At 42.2% G+C, this 16766-nt stretch overlaps 1 protein-coding gene and 2 non-coding genes across 4 annotated transcripts in view; all 3 read right to left on the bottom strand.

Moving 5' to 3' along the window:
• The window catches only part of CLCN5 (chloride voltage-gated channel 5), a 161556-nt gene that overhangs the window by 80036 nt on the left and 64754 nt on the right, over positions 1 to 16766 (bottom strand). The gene's annotated exons all lie outside the window — the stretch shown is intronic.
• Positions 2865 to 2975, bottom strand: MIR188 (microRNA mir-188). The gene has a single exon (NR_106490.1). It is a non-coding gene; the product is annotated as a microRNA mir-188 (primary transcript).
• On the bottom strand, positions 3215 to 3325 carry MIR532 (microRNA mir-532). Its single transcript, NR_106344.1, has one exon. It is a non-coding gene; the product is annotated as a microRNA mir-532 (primary transcript).

Raw genomic sequence — 16766 nt, 5'->3', positions numbered from 1 at the left:
AAATCCAACAGGCATTCAAAAAGCTCTCTGAAAGGAACTAGGAGAGGTGACAGGCACTCTCTGCTCTGTGCATAACATACCATCTGTGAGTCCTAGCCCAGGTGTACTGCACTGGGACAGCACTTGCATGCGGATGCTACAGATTAAAGAGGCAGTGTCAGCATATGTACCCAACTCATATGTGACAAAGAGGGAAGAGAGGGCTCAGTCTCCTACTCCTCTTTCTCTCACACTTCACATGCAATGTATCAGTAAACTCAACTGGCTGTAACTTTAAAATATATCCATATTTAACCACTTTTTACTACCTTCACCACGGTCACCCTGATGCAGGCCTCCATCCATCTCTCAACTGAATTATTTCAATGGCCTCCTAACTGGTCTCCCAGTTTCTGCACTTTCTCCTCCTATTTGCCATACAACAGTCAGAACCATACTTGTGAAGCAAAGACACAGAAAACTGTAATCCTGATTTTGAATCAGAAGTATAATGGAATCATGATGTATTTATCTAGAAACAAGAAAACACAAAAACAAAACATTTTTCTGTTCTGATCATTGTAGAAGCCTAAATACAATGACCAATCCAGAGGCAAATATGGTCTTTAAATATCATGTCTGACTAAAAGAAACCAGGGCTTCTTGAAGACATGGCAGATTCCAGGCCTGGGGAAGGTATCTGCGATGAGCTTTGTACATTTTTTTCATCTCTGAAAGCAGAAAAGCTATCAGATAACTACGGAGGCATGTCAAAAGGACTGAGGAACCAATTTGAAGAAGCTCCTACTGGCTAAAGATGGGGCACTGGAGCTTCACTGAAGGCAAGAACTGCAATGGATTAAAAGTCCAAATATATTTAAATCTATGAGTTTATTATAATAGTTTTTTTAAAAATCCTCTTTAGAGTAAGCTAGTGAACCAACTCATTATTCTGAGTACTGATAAATAAAGAGAACCAAACATTTATCCTATCTTGCCTATAAAGACGGCAACACTGGGTGATCAAATAGCAGATGAAGGGAAGTTTTTCTTTATAGAAGTATTCCAGCTAATAAATCAAGAGAATAATGGGATTAGAATATCATCATTTTGCAACCCCTAATGAAATAACGGCTCTAAGAATTGAGCATCGGTGGCAACTAACATCACAGAAAGATGATCATCAGTTATTTTGTGCCTCTTAATGGAAGTAGTTCTGCTCCCCCTTCCTCAAAATTAAGCCTGAATTTGATCAGGCTTCCAGATGCAACTATCAGTTTACAGGAAATACAAACAAGGAAAAGGAACACGTAAACTACATCACAGGGATGTGATCACAAAAATCCAGACTATGCAAAACTGTATAGGATGAATGGCCCACTTTCTTCCAACAAATAAATTATAAGGAAAGAAAAAATATAGATGGAAGGGAAAGATATAATTCAAAGGGACTTAAGATACATATCAACCAAATGCAATGCATGGACCTTATCTGGATCCTAATTTATGATATTTCTGAGACAAGTGGAAATGGGAACAACAGATATGTGATGATATTAAAAAATTGTTGGCAATTTTTTTTCTTTTTGAGATGAAGCCTCGCTCTTGTCACCCAGGCTGGAGTGCAGTGGGGCGATCTTGGCTCACTGCAACCTCCGCCTCCCGGGTTCAAGCGATTCTCCTGCCTCAGCCTCCCGAGTAGCTGGGATTACAGGCACCTGCCACCAGGCCTGACTAATTTTTGTATTTTTAGTAGAGACGGGGTTTCACCATGTTGGCCAGGCTGGTCTTGAATTCCTAACCTCAGGTGATCTGCCTACCTTAGCCTCCCACAAAGTGCTGAGATTACAGGCATGAGCCCCTGTGCCTGGCTAGTAATTATTTTTAAGTGTGATAATGGTATGATTTTTTTTTAAAAAAGAGGCCTTAGATTTTAGAGATACATAGTAATTATCAGCTTTCCCCTTTTTCCATTGTAACTTACTACTTCCCAGCCCTATGCTTCTGCCACAATGGCTCTTTGTTGTTCCTAGAACACAGTAGGCCTTTCCTGACTACCCTATTTGATATCGAAACTTCACCACCATCTATGCTGTAACTACCCCCACCCACTCCTTGTCCCCTTTTCCTGCCTTATTATTCTCCAGAGCACTTATCACCAATTGGCACACTATGCATTACTTACTTATTTTTTTCACTACCTGCCTCCCCTCATAGGGCAGGGATTCTTGTCTTTTGATCACTGGTGTATCCCTGGTGCATAGGGCAGTACCCAACACACAGTAGCTGCTCGATAAATATTTGCTGAATGAATGAGTGGCTCACCAAATGAATCGGCTGCAAATCCTGGGTCTGGGGAGATAACAGAGAAAACTCACACTCTGACTCATATCTACATGAGTGTCTAAGAAGACAGATCTTCACACACCCTCTTGAGCAAACAAGTGTGCATATGGAAAGGCATGGCACAGTGAGTGGATTCTACTTTCTGAACCCAAAATGTGTGTGCATATTACATCTTTGCATATGGTTATGATATAGACACAATTTTCCTCACAAACTGGGTTTGTGAGAATTAGCTAGAAGACTCCCTTTTCATCATGCCCCATGTATAGGAGTCCTGAGAAGGTTCTCTCTCCTCCTCTAGGTGCTGGTAAGATAGAACCAGGTCAAAAGACCCCCCTTCCTTCTAGGTTGTGCCTATCCCTGAGTATGAGGGGCTGCACCATGTACAAGAGAAAGCTAAGAGAAGTCTCCCTCTCCTGCAGGATCCATGTAAGACTGAGATGGGAGAAAGGACACGGCTGAGAGTCATTCTCCTTCCCACCACCTGGGTGTGTTTCTCTTTTGGTGAAGGAGTGCGTATGTGTATGTACACATGCACAAGAGAGCAAGGAAAGCTGAGGCTCGCCATCCTGCAAACCCTGCATGTGGGAGGGGTTTTCAGAAAGCTCACCCTCCACCATGCAAGGGATGTGAGAGAGGGAGCAGGGAAGGGCTTGCTCTCTTGGCACGACATATGGGTATGCTCTAGGAGGCAAGGGGCACTGGCCTGGGGGGTGCAAGTGGGCAGCAAGATAGCCACAGGAGTGCTGATGGGTAAACTAGGAGCAGTGGCCATGGAAGCAGGACAGTCATCCAGATGGGATGGTTGGTAACAGTGTACCCCACATACAGAGCACGTAAGAGAGGGTCTGCCTCCCTTTGGTGTACCTGTCCATGTGCTCATGCCTATGCACTAGAGAGGGAAGAGAAGGCTCGCTCTTCTGCAAGCCTTGGGTGTGGGAGGGTAATTAAGATGCCAACGGTCCTACACTCAAGGCATGGAGGAGAGAAAGCACGTCGGGAGGTCTGCTCTCCTGTATACTGTGTGCATGCGTATCCCAGATGCCTTGGACTTCTATGACTGTGCCCCAGACATGCTGTAATGAGAAGGTGTGCTTGTGTACATTCACATATGTACCTTCAGAAATGTTCACTATCTACAATATATTTGTTTTCCTTCCCTCTTTCTTTTCCTTTATTTTTATTCCTAACACCAGTATAGTATTTACATTTGCAGAACACTGTTTTAAGTGCTTTTCACACATAGCTCATTTATTCTCATAAAATATCCATGAGGTGATCATTATCCCTATTTTACAGATGAAATAACACACATACAAGAACAGATGGTAAGAAAGCTTAGAATCTGGCATGCAGGTCATTAGAAAGAGGACTCAAAAAAGAAGGCTCAAGCTCTCAGCCACCAACCACTTTGTGTCCACACACACCACACACACACACACACACACACACACACACAGAGAGAGACAGAGAGAGAGACAGAGACAGAGACAGAGAGACAGACAGACAGACAGATGCAAGAGAACTTGCACTTGTCAGCCCAGGGAAAAGCTGGATTAGTGTGGAAATAATAGAGGAAGTGAGAAGTATGAGAAGTGGCTGTGTGGTCAGATTAGACATGTATTTTGAAAGTAGAGCCAACAAGATTTGATAGCAGTTTGTATTTGGAGAATGGAGGGGAAAAAGTGTCAGAGATGAATCCAAAACCTTTAGCCTCTTAAAATTCTCCATATCCTTGGCATATGCAATTGGGAAATGCTGTTTGCTGAGTTGGAGAACACAGAGGGAGGAGTAGGGCTTTTTGAGAGAGGGGGAGGAAAACCAGGACCTCAGCTTTGGATGTGTTAAAGTTTTGAGATACTTATTAGACATCCAGGGCAGATGTCCAGTACATAGTTGGACATAGGCATCTGGAATTCAGAAGAGAAGTCCAGGCTGGAAATACAAACACAGAAATCATCCACATAAAATGGTACTTAGAGTTGCAAGACAAGATGAGAACAGCTGAGGACTAATGAGAAGTTAAAAAAAAAAAGAAGTCTGAAGACTAAGGCCTATATCTCTTTAATACTTACAATTCAGGAAGAGGAGGAGAAACCATCAAGAGACTGAGAAAGAGAGGCTTGTGAGGTAAGAAGACAACCTCATGAGTGTGGAATCCTGGAAAGCAGGTAGAGTCTCAAGGCAGAGGGAGTAATCAACTGTGTGTTGATCTGTCAAGTAAGATGACAACATTGCCCAGTAAATTGGGAAATGTGAAGGACACTGGGGACCTTGACCAGGGTCATTTAAGTGCTGCAGGTTACAGTTTTACATGGAGGGTTTTCAAGAGTAAATGGGACTAACATTTAAGTCTTTAATCCATCTTGAATTAATTTTTGTATAAGGTGTAAGGAAGGGATCCAAGGACAGAAAACCAAACACCGCATGTTCTCACTCATAGGTGGGAACTGAACAATGAGAACACTTGGACACAGGAAGGGGAACATCACACATCGGGGCCTGTCATGGGGTGGGGGGAGGGGGGAGGGATAGCATTAGGAGATATACCTAATGTAAATGACGAGTTAACGGGTGCAGCACACCAACATGGCACATGTATGCATATGTAACAAACCTGCATGTTGTGCACATGTACCCTAAATCTTAAAGTATACATTTTAAAAAAAGAGTAAATGGGAGAAATAGAAGTAGAGATGGAGTACAATCAGCTCCTTCAAAAAAAATTTTTTTTTTTCTGTAAAGAGGAACAGAGAAATGAGTAGAAACTGGAGGAGCTTTTTGGGTAGAGAAGGTAGTGCTTTTTAATTTTTAAAATTATTTTTAGACAGGATATGTGGCAGCACATCTAGATATCGGTACAAACACTCCAGTATACAAAGAACAGTTGATGATGCAGTAAGGAGAGGGGGATCAATTGCAGGAGCAGTGTCACTGAATAGGTGACAGGGGTTGAAATCTAGTATACAAGTGGAGGAACTGGTCCTGGCTACATGTGCCAGTAATTCATCTACCATAATGGGGAGGAGCTGACACTTAGGGACATGTGCAGGTAATGGAGGAGAGGTCAGAGGAACTTCAGAGGGTCCCTTCTGATGGCTTCCATTTTCTCAAGGAAGAAGAAAGCAAAGTCAGCAGCTGAGAGTGAGGAGGAAGGAAGGGAGGTGACACTGCAGATTTGAGGAAAGGAAAGAATTATGAAACAGTCATCCAAGGCAGTACTTCCCAAATATTTTCAAATAATGGGACCAAGCAGCTTAGGTGTGAGTTTTCTTCTATGGAGAATCAGTTGTTCCAGGCAAAGCATATGGATTAAGGAAGTTTATTACATGTTAATCCCAATACATGCGTCGCCTCCTTCAGTGCTTATTACAAACCTATATGGTTGGCACAATTAGTTATCTCATTTTCATGTTGTGGAAATTGAGACACAAGATAAGTCACTTGTCTAGGATCACAAAGCTCATTACAGATCACGCCAGGATTCTACCACAGGTAATCTGACTACCAAGACAGTGGGCCTAACCACTGAACCCTAAAGCTGTGTGTACCCACATGTGTATGAGAACTGAAAATGATAAGGACCCACTTTCTGGCACATCCTTGGCACACACATGTGAGATGAGGGAGGAAAAGGAAGAGAGAAAGAGCAAGGATGGAGAATAAGGAGGCTCAAGCTCCTATCATAAATGTGTGTGGGGGCATGCACAGAAAAGGAGTAATAAGGTGGCTGACACAGTGGTTCACACGCCACTGTGGCCCAGCCAGTGTGTGCACTGGGAGGTTGTAATAACCTCCCAATTGGGAGGTCAGTTTTATTTTAGGTTAAGCCATGCGTGGGGTAGGAGAGTGGCAGCAATAGAAGGCTCACAGTCCTGCGATGCTGGATGCAATGAGGCAACTCAGGTGTCTCCTTTACATGCATACCATGAGTGTGTGCACATGAGAGAAAGAAAGAGAAAAGCAGGATTAGAGAGAGAGGCTGCAAGCAGGAGGCAGATGGGGAAACCCACAGTCCAACAGGTTCGGGGAAGCATATTTAAAATAAAAAGCTCACTGTAGTCCTGTGTGGTCAAGGTGGGATGGGCTAGCTTGAGAGGCTTGCACCCCTGCATGGGGCAGGAGAGCTGGGGGAGTGGAGAGCAGAGACAGGGCAGATATAGGAAGAATGCTCACTGATGAATCCTAGCAAATTTTTAAAGTATCATAAATTTCATACTATTTTTACAATGTAAATAATTGTCATTCAAACAATGCTCCACAACCTTTAAAACAAGTAAAAAAAAGGGGGCTTTTAATGTACAGACTAAGAAAGCAAATGTATTCGTTGTAGCACAATTCTCATATTCTATTCCGCAGGTATCAGCTGCTTGACAACACTAACTATAGTGAAAAGAGCCAAATATGTGTTCACACTGACACTTTTTCTTCAGTCTTTAAATTTGCTGGCCAACAGAGTATAGCTTAGAAACTGCCCACCATCCTTAATGGATCAACTGCCATTTCTGAACTTATTTTTCCCCTCAGCTAAAAGGGGCAGATTGTTTTTTTTATTCCTCAACACATCTACCATACAAAGCAAACACTAACAGGCCGAAGGATTCATCTCCCTCGTGGTGTACATGTGTGTACACATGTGAAGGCACATGTGCCTGTGCCAGAGCCAGTTTTTTTAGGCCCACTATCCTTCAAATACTTCAACTCAGCAAGTTAAAAAAAAAAAAAAAAAAAAGCAAAGTCCACTCTCCAATAATGCATGCTTGTGGGAAGAGCACTAAGAAGGCATGCTGGGTTTAAGAGGCAGGGCACAGCTCAGAAAGCTTGCACATCTGTAAACCTCATGTGTGGGAGGGAACTGAGACAGCTCACACCCCAATGTGTGAGGCATGTGAGACAAACAGGTAAGGAGTCACCTCCTCTCTCCCTCACAGACAGAGGATGTACACAGACGTAGGTCTAAGGAGGCGTGGGGTGATCAGGAGCCTCATCCTCTTGTACTCCTGTGTGCATCATCTGTGCCGGGGGTGGGGAGGGTGTCCCATAATAATGCTCACTCTTGCCAACAAGGCCTGTAAGAAGGGCACTAAACAATCTCGACTCTGGATGCTGTGTGAAAAAAAACAAGGGGGCACATAGCCTATGGTGGGGGGGTGGCACTAGAAAATTAACTCTCCTGTAAGTTGTGTATATAAGAGTGGAATTAAAAAACACACACACTACCATTCAAGGCAAATGGGAGGGTGAACACATCAGATGTCTCAGACTGTGTGTGTGTGTGTGTCTGTCTGTGTGTGTGTGTAAAAGACTAAAGCCAGCAAACCCTTTGCAGTGTCATGCATGGGTGAAGGAGAGAAATAACAAGAAGGCAAGACAGCTTGCTCTCCCACAGACCCCACAAATAGGAATGGGATCAGGAAAGCTCTCTCTCCTACAGTCAAGACATATAGACGAGTGGTGGAGCCAGCAGGTTCTTCTTTCTGGCACTCTGAGTGTGAGAGAGAAGGAGGGAGGGAGGGAAGTAGAGAAGGCACATTAAGGTTCATTTGCCTGCAAACTTAAAATGTGGGAGGGGGATTGTGAAAATCCACACTCTGACACTTTGGGCCCGAAACGTACCAAGCAGGTCAGAAAGCAGGCGTGCTGCAGGCCTGAGGTAGAAGGCTTGTTTATCTGCACATTTTGTGTGGATCTGCTCAAAAGGAGGCTCACTTTGCAGCACTACATCTATGTGGGTGCCCACAAAATGGCAGGAGCAGAGGGGGTGGTGAGAGAGTAAGTGAGAAGGGTCCAGTGACTGTACCCCACTAAGTATATATTCCTGTGCATGTATGAGCAGGAATATGCAAATAGGAAATGGGGCTCAGGCTGCCATACACCTTCTACACCTGTGTCGTTTGAGCAGTACAGTATAGTCTCAGCTTTGGAATGCCTGGTTCTGCCATTAACAGCTGTGCCTAATCTCCCTATGCCTGCATTTCATCATCTGTAAAATGGGGAGGGCGGGAGTCCCTGATTCTTAGGGTTGTTGCAAGGATTAACCAGGACACTATGACCAGTGCTGAGCTCAGTGTCTGGACACTGCCAGTGCCAAATGTTAACTATCATTGTTAGCATCAGCAACAGCAAAATGGGCCTCTCTAGGGAAATATCACTCAAAGATCCTCATGAATGCCCCTGACCCCAACTGTTTAGCTTCTCCCTTGTCTGGGGCCAGAAAGGAACTGCTAAAGAGTAGTGAGTTCCAGACTTTATGTTCAACAACTTGGGGCTAAGGGTAAAAGAAAGAGAGAACTAGGGAGATAGACGCAGATGGGATCTTCAACAAAAAAATGTTTATTATTGGCCAGGCATGGTGGCTCATGCCTGTAATCCCAGCACTTTGGGAGGCTGAGGCAAGATGATCACTTGAGCCAGGAGTTTGAGCCCAGTCTGGATAACACAGTGAGACCCCATCTATACAAAAAAAAAAAAAAAAAAAAAAAGGCCGGGCATAGTAGCACACATCTGTAGTGTCAGCTACTCAGGAGGCTGAGGTAGGAGTATTTCTTGGGCCCAGGAGATCAAGACTGCAGTGAGCTATGACTGCACCACTGCACTCCAGCCTGGGCAATGGAGTGAGACCCTGTCTCAAAAAAACAAGAGTTTATTATTATTTGGAAGTAAAGAAGAAGGTAACAAAATGGATTGAAAACTGGGAAGACTGAATGTATGAGGTCAGGAGGTGAGGAGGTATTGAGGTAAGGTGTGAAGGGTGGGAACTTACAACAGAGACAAGTGGGGGGCAAGATAATAAAGGTATGACTTTGACATCTCTTGGTGGAAACACTGCTGATCAGCAGAATGAGCTAGATAAATAACTCCTGAAAAATCCTGAAATAATGGTGTATTCAATGACTTCTGGAGTCAGAAAAACCCTAAAAGAGAGACACACATTTGGGGCTTGATAGGAATAATGTGATTGCTGTCCTCAAGGAGCTTCAAGGGTCTACATCAAGTAAGAGTCCTATGAAAAGTTCTCTGAGATACATCTTAACTCTGACACTGTATGATACAATGAGGACAGAATTAAGCCAGATAAAATGAAAATGCTGAACTACTGATACAAGGCAGTGATGCAAAATGCAAGAATTTAGAGAGGGGGAGGCACTGCTATAGATAAGATGTGTTGGAGTGAAGAGTGACCAAAGGGGATGGAAAAGACAAACACAGATCAGGAGGAGGAGGAGGTAGAGAAAGGTATTTCAGAAGCTAAGGAGAATATGTAAAGTTACTACCTAAGGAGGCCACAAAGAAACCAGTTTGGCTGGAGTGGAGAGTTCTGACAGAGAGAAGAGGGTGAATAAGGTCAAGGCCATGCTGTGGTCCTTAAATGCTGCAATAATAATAATAATGAGGAGGACTATCAGTGTGGTGAGCAACCTCTTAGGAGAGGGAATTTTAGGTGGCCCACCAATGTTGTTCCTCTTACTTAATGTGTCCATTTGACTGTGAAGAGGAATACATTAAAACTAACCCTGACTCATGTTTGCATGGAGTTTATTGCTTGCAGTGAGGCTACATGTTTTAAAATACATGTTTTAATATTTAAAATGAGCTGATTTAAAAGAAGATAACAAGTCCAGATGGACATGAAGACTGTGAAGACAGTAACGCATATCATGGGGTTCGATGCTGCAAAACAGAGCTACAGGCAATGGGCAGTTACCAAAGTTTTATAAGTTGGAGAGTAAAACGCTTCTTCAGGAAGTTTAGTCTAGCAGCAAGTGGAAATATGGATTTGCACCAGGGAAATCAATTTAAAAGCTCAGCTCTCACAACTGACAGATGAGAGAGTTCAGGAGGGTCTGAACTAGGCTGAGTAGAGGTGAGAACAGAAAGGAAGTGATGGGGTGTGGAGTGAGGAGTGATTCAATAGATTTCAAGAGCAGAAACGTAATTCATCCTATGTGGTGTTTTATGAAGATGAATCTTACACAGTCTTCGGCACAAGGGTTGAATGAATATGACAGCTGAGCTGATAGATGAGATAAGCACAAGGGACACTTTGAACAATCTACAGAACTTGGGTAATCAAGCTTGGGCATGATTATGTCAGAAAATGCCAAGGATTCCAGCATTAACACAGAGACAGATAATGGCTTAGGCCAAGACTTAGGTATCTGGAGTCTTAGCACCCTTCACTGAAATGGCCACACTGTATTGCAAAGCACTAAACAACAGAATGCCATATGCCACGTGGATAACAAGGCATTTATTTTGCTACTCTTCATCCCGGGCAAGCTACCTATCCTGTGCTGGTGCTCCTAATATGAAACTCTCATATTTTCCAACCCCTCCAGCTCTAAAGCCAGTACATAACACATGATAAAACTGGCAGTTGAATGAATTTTACTTTATTGCTCAAGGGAAATTTAAACAAAAATGACAACTTGGAAGGACTTTACTCATGAGCTCAAGTCCCCTGTAAAAATAGACACAGTTACACTATTCATTTGCTACATAAACTTATTACGTCTTACCATTTGGTAGATTGGCAGAATGAATAGGTTCATTATCTCTTCATTGATGCTTTTCTTAGGAGCTGTCAAGCCTTTACACTCTACATTTCCTCCAAGAACCCACTCTAAGAATGTCTCTGCTATGACTCGCTCACATAGCACTTAGACACATCCTGCCTTGCATTCCAGTTACTTGCACTGTGCTTTATCTCTCCCAGAGGGAAGGGACTGACTTTACCCTTGCTCGGAAGCCTCAGCTACAAGGTAGAAACTCCGTAACTATTTTCGAAAGAATTCTGTTTGCTTGGTTTAGTACAGCTACTCCCATTCTGTTTGAAGTATTGCCATTTCACGGGCCCAAAAATGTCTCATCAGCAGCTATCCAAATTACTTCCCCTTCGCCATTGTTGTGCAAAAATATATGGATAAAGTGACTTACTAATTCAGGAAGATTTCAGGGCGTGTCGGGTTTAGGGACACACACTCCATCCTTCAGCCACTGTTCTGCCCAACCACCAACCTAAGGTGTGGTGACTACTAGAATGACAAATGCCGCCTACACCTTACTCTGTAATTCTAAAATGTAAGCTTAGGAATACGTCTTGATCTGACTTTAGGTCCAGGAGGCAAGATATATCGAGTTGAAGGTTAATCTTTATTTTCGCAATGGGTTAGAGAAGAAAAAAACAAATTAGACAATCTGGGGAACTGGATTATAGTTCCAACCCCATTTCACTGACTTGAGTTGAGCCTCAAGAGCGAGAGGCTAATGTTTCTGCATCTTAGTTGCATCATACCAAAGTTGATATGAATATTTGTTTGGAGGGGTAAAAAGCCTGCTGAAACTTGGTGGAAGAATTCACTCAATCATGTTTAACTGCTGTGACCTGCTGTATATCTGTTAAGAGAATATGCATAAACTTCTATCTTATGCTGTCCCTAGGGTTTATGCAGCAGAAGAGTCATGGATAAGATGCTTCCAGGAATATCTATCCTCTTGGAATAGAGCACAAAACTGAATAGGAGTGTATCAAATTCTGTACTATTGCAGGTTGTGTTATAATGAGATTCTAACTTTGCATGGCAAAGGGCCTTAATATATACTAGACTTTAATACAGCTAAAAGGATTTTTAACTTCCTACTCTCCTCAATTTCTTCTTTTCCATCTGACATAAGATGACTCCCTAATTCCTGAAATGCCCTTTTTAGCTTATATTATATGGTACAGTATTCTGGTTCTCCTACTACCTCTCTGATCCTTCCTTCAATATTTGTTGCCACTTCTTCCTTCCTCAAGGTTCCTACTGTGGCTAGCCCCCCACCACCACTCCACCTTGCCCCACCATACATCTGTCTAATCACCTTTCTCTGAATTCTATTATGGGTTACAGACATCATTATTCTCAAATAACTTCCAAATTCTAAAAATCTATTCCTGCTCTCCCATTCAAGCCACAGCATATTTTAAATTACCACCAAATAAAAAGTTTGACACTTGAAAAACGTACCTAAAGCTAAACTCATTACTGCTCCCCAAAGCAGATTTCTTTCTCCCCAAATTCTCTGCTATCACAATTGCTATTTTGATGTCACCTACTTAGAATGTTGATTCTCTTTTGCTCCCTCCTCTTTTAACCCCGGTATTTAATTTGGTACCAAGTCCAAACTTTCTTGTTTGCAGTATTTTGTATTTATTCCTTTACTTTCTATCCCTATTTTTCTCACTGATGTCCTGGCCTTTTCCTTAGGTTATTACTCTCCAAGGCCATTCCCTGTGGTTGGCCACATTCCATCTCTAACTCCCCTGCCCTGCTTCCCAGCTGCCCCACAGATCTCTTCTCAAGTCAAGCCAATTTCCTCATGGTCAGCCCCCACACCCACCTCTAACCAGACTTGTGTTACTGGGCCAGACTGGCCCAAATATTAACTGTCTTTAAAGGCTAGCTCAAGTCTCACTTCTTTCATGATATTTTCCCTTTCCTAAACTCCCTTAGGACAATGCCACTCACTACTTTATTGTGTTCTCATTGAATAATAAGCACAATGGAACCAGGATTCAGGCAAATTTACTCAGACCCTCCTTCACAATGCTAGATACACAATAGTTGCTCAAGAAATGCTTTTGGATTATATGATGATTACCATTCAAACTATATTATTTACTGTAAAACCTCTGCTCTTATTTCTCTCCCTAGTGATTACATATTGAATCTGGAAGAGCCAACGAAAGGACACTCTGGACCCCCTCCCTACTCCTGTCCTGGCTTTGGAATTTAGCACATGAAAAACACATATCACAGGATATTAAAAGTCCACAATTTTAGAACTTTAGTAACAAAAGACCACAAAATCCAGCTAGATACTTCCCTTATATGTGGAAAAACTGCTTTTTCCCCCTTGAATTCAGGTTTAAACAAAGCCCTTAAATTAAAAAGCAAGGACAACCGGAAACCCTTCCTCTGCAGGTCTCTTAGGAGATGCTGGTCTGAGGTTGACCTTGGTGGTGGAGAAGGTGGGTGTGGGGAGGAAACCTTAAATGCCTAGAATCCACAGCTCAAGCCAAGGAAGGAAGAGACCCAAATCCACTGGGGCCAGCACATCTCTCTCTAATGCCAGAAGTTCACAGGAGTCTCACTTCCTAACTTGTCCTGCTGGATTCTTAAATCTGCTTAAACTACTGTATTACTTAACCCATCACCCAGCCACCAAATAACAAGTTCTCCCTAGTTAGCTCAAGGAAATGACAGCACACCAGTTACACACCCTACTGTACTCTGCCTAACAGTAACTGCAACAGTTAGATTTTTGTGGGTCAGCAGAACTTTATAAACTACTTTATAAACCAAGGAAAAATTATAGCTCTACATATATGCAAACCTTTATAATGGCAGTATATCCCTTAATTAATCATATGGGTAAGTAAATTACTTGCATTAAAAGCATCCTAAAAAAGTTCTTGGCTTGCCTCAAGGTTAATGGAACACTGAGTTAAGAAATTATTGCTAGGGGGAAAAAATAAAGAAAACAACATGCCGAACACTCAGCATATTGTCCTAGCGAAGTGTTAGTTAAGCTGCAATAGACTTTAGCAGTGTAAGCATTTTTCTCCTCAACACAAACTGTAAGTACAATATTTAAGTATTTCTTCTCTTCTTCCTTTTTATTGCTAAACTTTGGTTTGGAGATTCTGCCAGTGATGCACCTGGACAGTCACTGGGAATTTTAACAGGGGTAATGATTAAAATGTCAGCCCTACAAACCACATAGGGCTTTTAAGGAGAAAACAGGCAGATTTTCTAGCCATGGGTACTTTATGAGAGTTGTGGATAATCCTAGGGTAGGACATGAAACTGCATGTCAGAATTCATCCCTTGAAAGCTGAAAGAAAGCAGTAATGGTGGGAAAATGCGGAGCTGGGAACATTTTTGTTATTTTTCCAAGCTGAAATTTGGAAGGCAAAAAAAAGAAAAAAGAAAAAAAGAGAGAGAGAGACCCCAAGAGAGAGACCCTGGGACCGTTTTGCAGATTCTATGGCACAACTCAAGAAGATGTAGCCAGCCAGCTCATAAATTTACCACTAACCACAACTAAATATAATTCAAAACACCTGGAAAGCTTTTTGAAAAAATAAATGAACTGAAAGACCCTATAGATTTGGGCTGTTGTCAGAATTTGTGCTGCCAGACAGATGGCGTCAATGCTCTCAGGACAATGAGACAAGTCAAAGGCTTAATTCATTCAACTGAGCAGCACCTCTGCACATGGATTACTATTTACACTTCATAACATACACACCCACTAACGCCATATGTTTAAGAAGACATCACTGGGGCTGTGAAAGAAAGGAAAGAAAGTTCCCAGTGAAATTCTCACCACCCTTGGATACACGGGTGTCTTCACTTTCTGGTAAATCATGGAGCTGTAACTGGATTTGCACACTGTTTTGTAGGTGTGTTATATGTTAACAGGAAAGTTTTAAAACCCCCTGACATCCTTTGGCTAAACTTGTAGCATTATTAAACACCTTGCCAGAAAAACTCTTCTAGACATTGGCTTAGGCAAAGAGTTCATGACCAAGAACCCAAAAGCAAATGCAAGAAGAACAAAGATAAATAGATGGGACTTAATTAAACTAAAAAGCTTCTGCACAGCAAAAGAAATAATCAGCAGAGTAAACAGACAACCCACAGAATGGGAGAAAATTTTCACTAACTATGCATCTGACAAAGAACTAATATACAAAATCTGCATAGAACTCGAACAAATCAAGAAAAAATAATAATCCCCTCAAAAAGTGGGCTAAGGACATGAATAGACAATTCTCAAAAGAAGATATACAAATGGCCAACAAACATATGAAAAAATGCTCACCACTAATTATCAGGAAAATGCAAATCAAAACCACAATGTGATACATCTTAACTCAGCAAGAATGGCCATAATTAAAAAATCAAAAAATAATAGATGTTGGCGTGGATATGGTGACAAGGGAACACTTCTACACTGCTGGTGGGAATGTAGACTAGTACAACCACTATGGAAAACAGTATGGAGATTCCTTAAAGAACTAAAAGTAGATCTACCATTTGATCCAGCAATCCCACTACTGAGTATCTACCCAGAGGAAAAGAAGTCATTATATGAAAAAGACACTTGCACACTCATGTTTATAGCAGTACAATTTGCAATTGCAAAAATATGGAACCAGCCCAAATGCCCATCCATCAACAAGTGGATAAAGAAAATGTGCCATATACATATATGCCATGGAATATTACTCAGCCATAAAAAGGAACGAAATAATGGCATTTGCAGCAACTTGGATGGAGTTGGAGACCATTATTCTAAGTAAAGTTACTAGGAATGGAAAGCCAAACATCATATAGTCTCACTTATAAATGAGAGCTAAGCAATGAGGATGCAAAGGCATAAGAATGATATAATGGCTGGGTGTGGTGGCTCATGCCTGTAATCCCAGCATTTTGAGAGGCCGAGGCAGGCAGAACACTTGAGGTCAGGAGTTTGAGACCAGCCTGGCCAAAATGGTGAAATCTCAAGTCTACTAAAAATACAAAAATTAGCTGTGTGTGGTGGCGGGTGCCTGTGAGCCCAGCTACTTGGGAGGCCAAGCCAGGAGAATTGCTTGAACCTGGGAGGTGGAGGTTGCAGTGAGCCAAGAATGCATCACTGCACTCTGGCCTGGGTGACAGAGCCAAGACGAAGACTAAGATGAAGAAGAAGAAGGATACAATGGACTTTGGTGACTTGTGGGGAAGGGTGGGAGGGGAGTGAGGGATAAAAGACTACACACTGGGTACAGTGTACACTGCTCAGGTGATGGGTATACCAAAATCTCAGAAATCACCATTAAAGAACTTATCAAGCCCAGCTACCTGGGAGGCTAAACCAGGAGAATTGCTTGGACCCGGGAGGCGGAGGTTGCAGTGAGCCAAGATCATGCCACTGCACTCCAGCCTGGGCGACAGAGCGAGACTCCGTTAAAAAAAAAAAAATTATCCATATTACCAAATGCCACCTGTTCCCCCAAAACTATTGAAAAACAATTATAAATAAATAAATAAATGAAAGGGGAAAATACCCACCTTGCCATACAAATGCTTATTCCAGGAATTTGGAATAAACTCACTGGTTGAGATGGAAATGCCACTGCTTATTAATTACCGACCCTGAAACTAAGTACATAACGGAGAAATGATTCATTGATCAAGGAGTGTGCAGACTGAACCACTTAACCTGAAACAGGTTAATTCAGCAATTTCCAAATTTTGGGCAACTGTAATACTCTCTTAAAGGTTCCTCTAACCTCTAAAGAGAAAAAAACATTGCATGGCATGTGAATATGAATGTTAATGGAAATTGGGTAAACAGAAAACAATTTTTAAAGTTTCACATTCTCAACATGTGACACTCCATGGAACCAT

Source organism: Gorilla gorilla, chromosome X (genome assembly GCF_029281585.2).
Source record: "Gorilla gorilla gorilla isolate KB3781 chromosome X, NHGRI_mGorGor1-v2.1_pri, whole genome shotgun sequence".
NCBI lineage: Eukaryota > Metazoa > Chordata > Mammalia > Primates > Hominidae > Gorilla > Gorilla gorilla.
The sequence above is the reverse complement of the archived record's forward strand: the minus strand, read 5'-3'. Positions and strand labels throughout refer to the sequence as shown.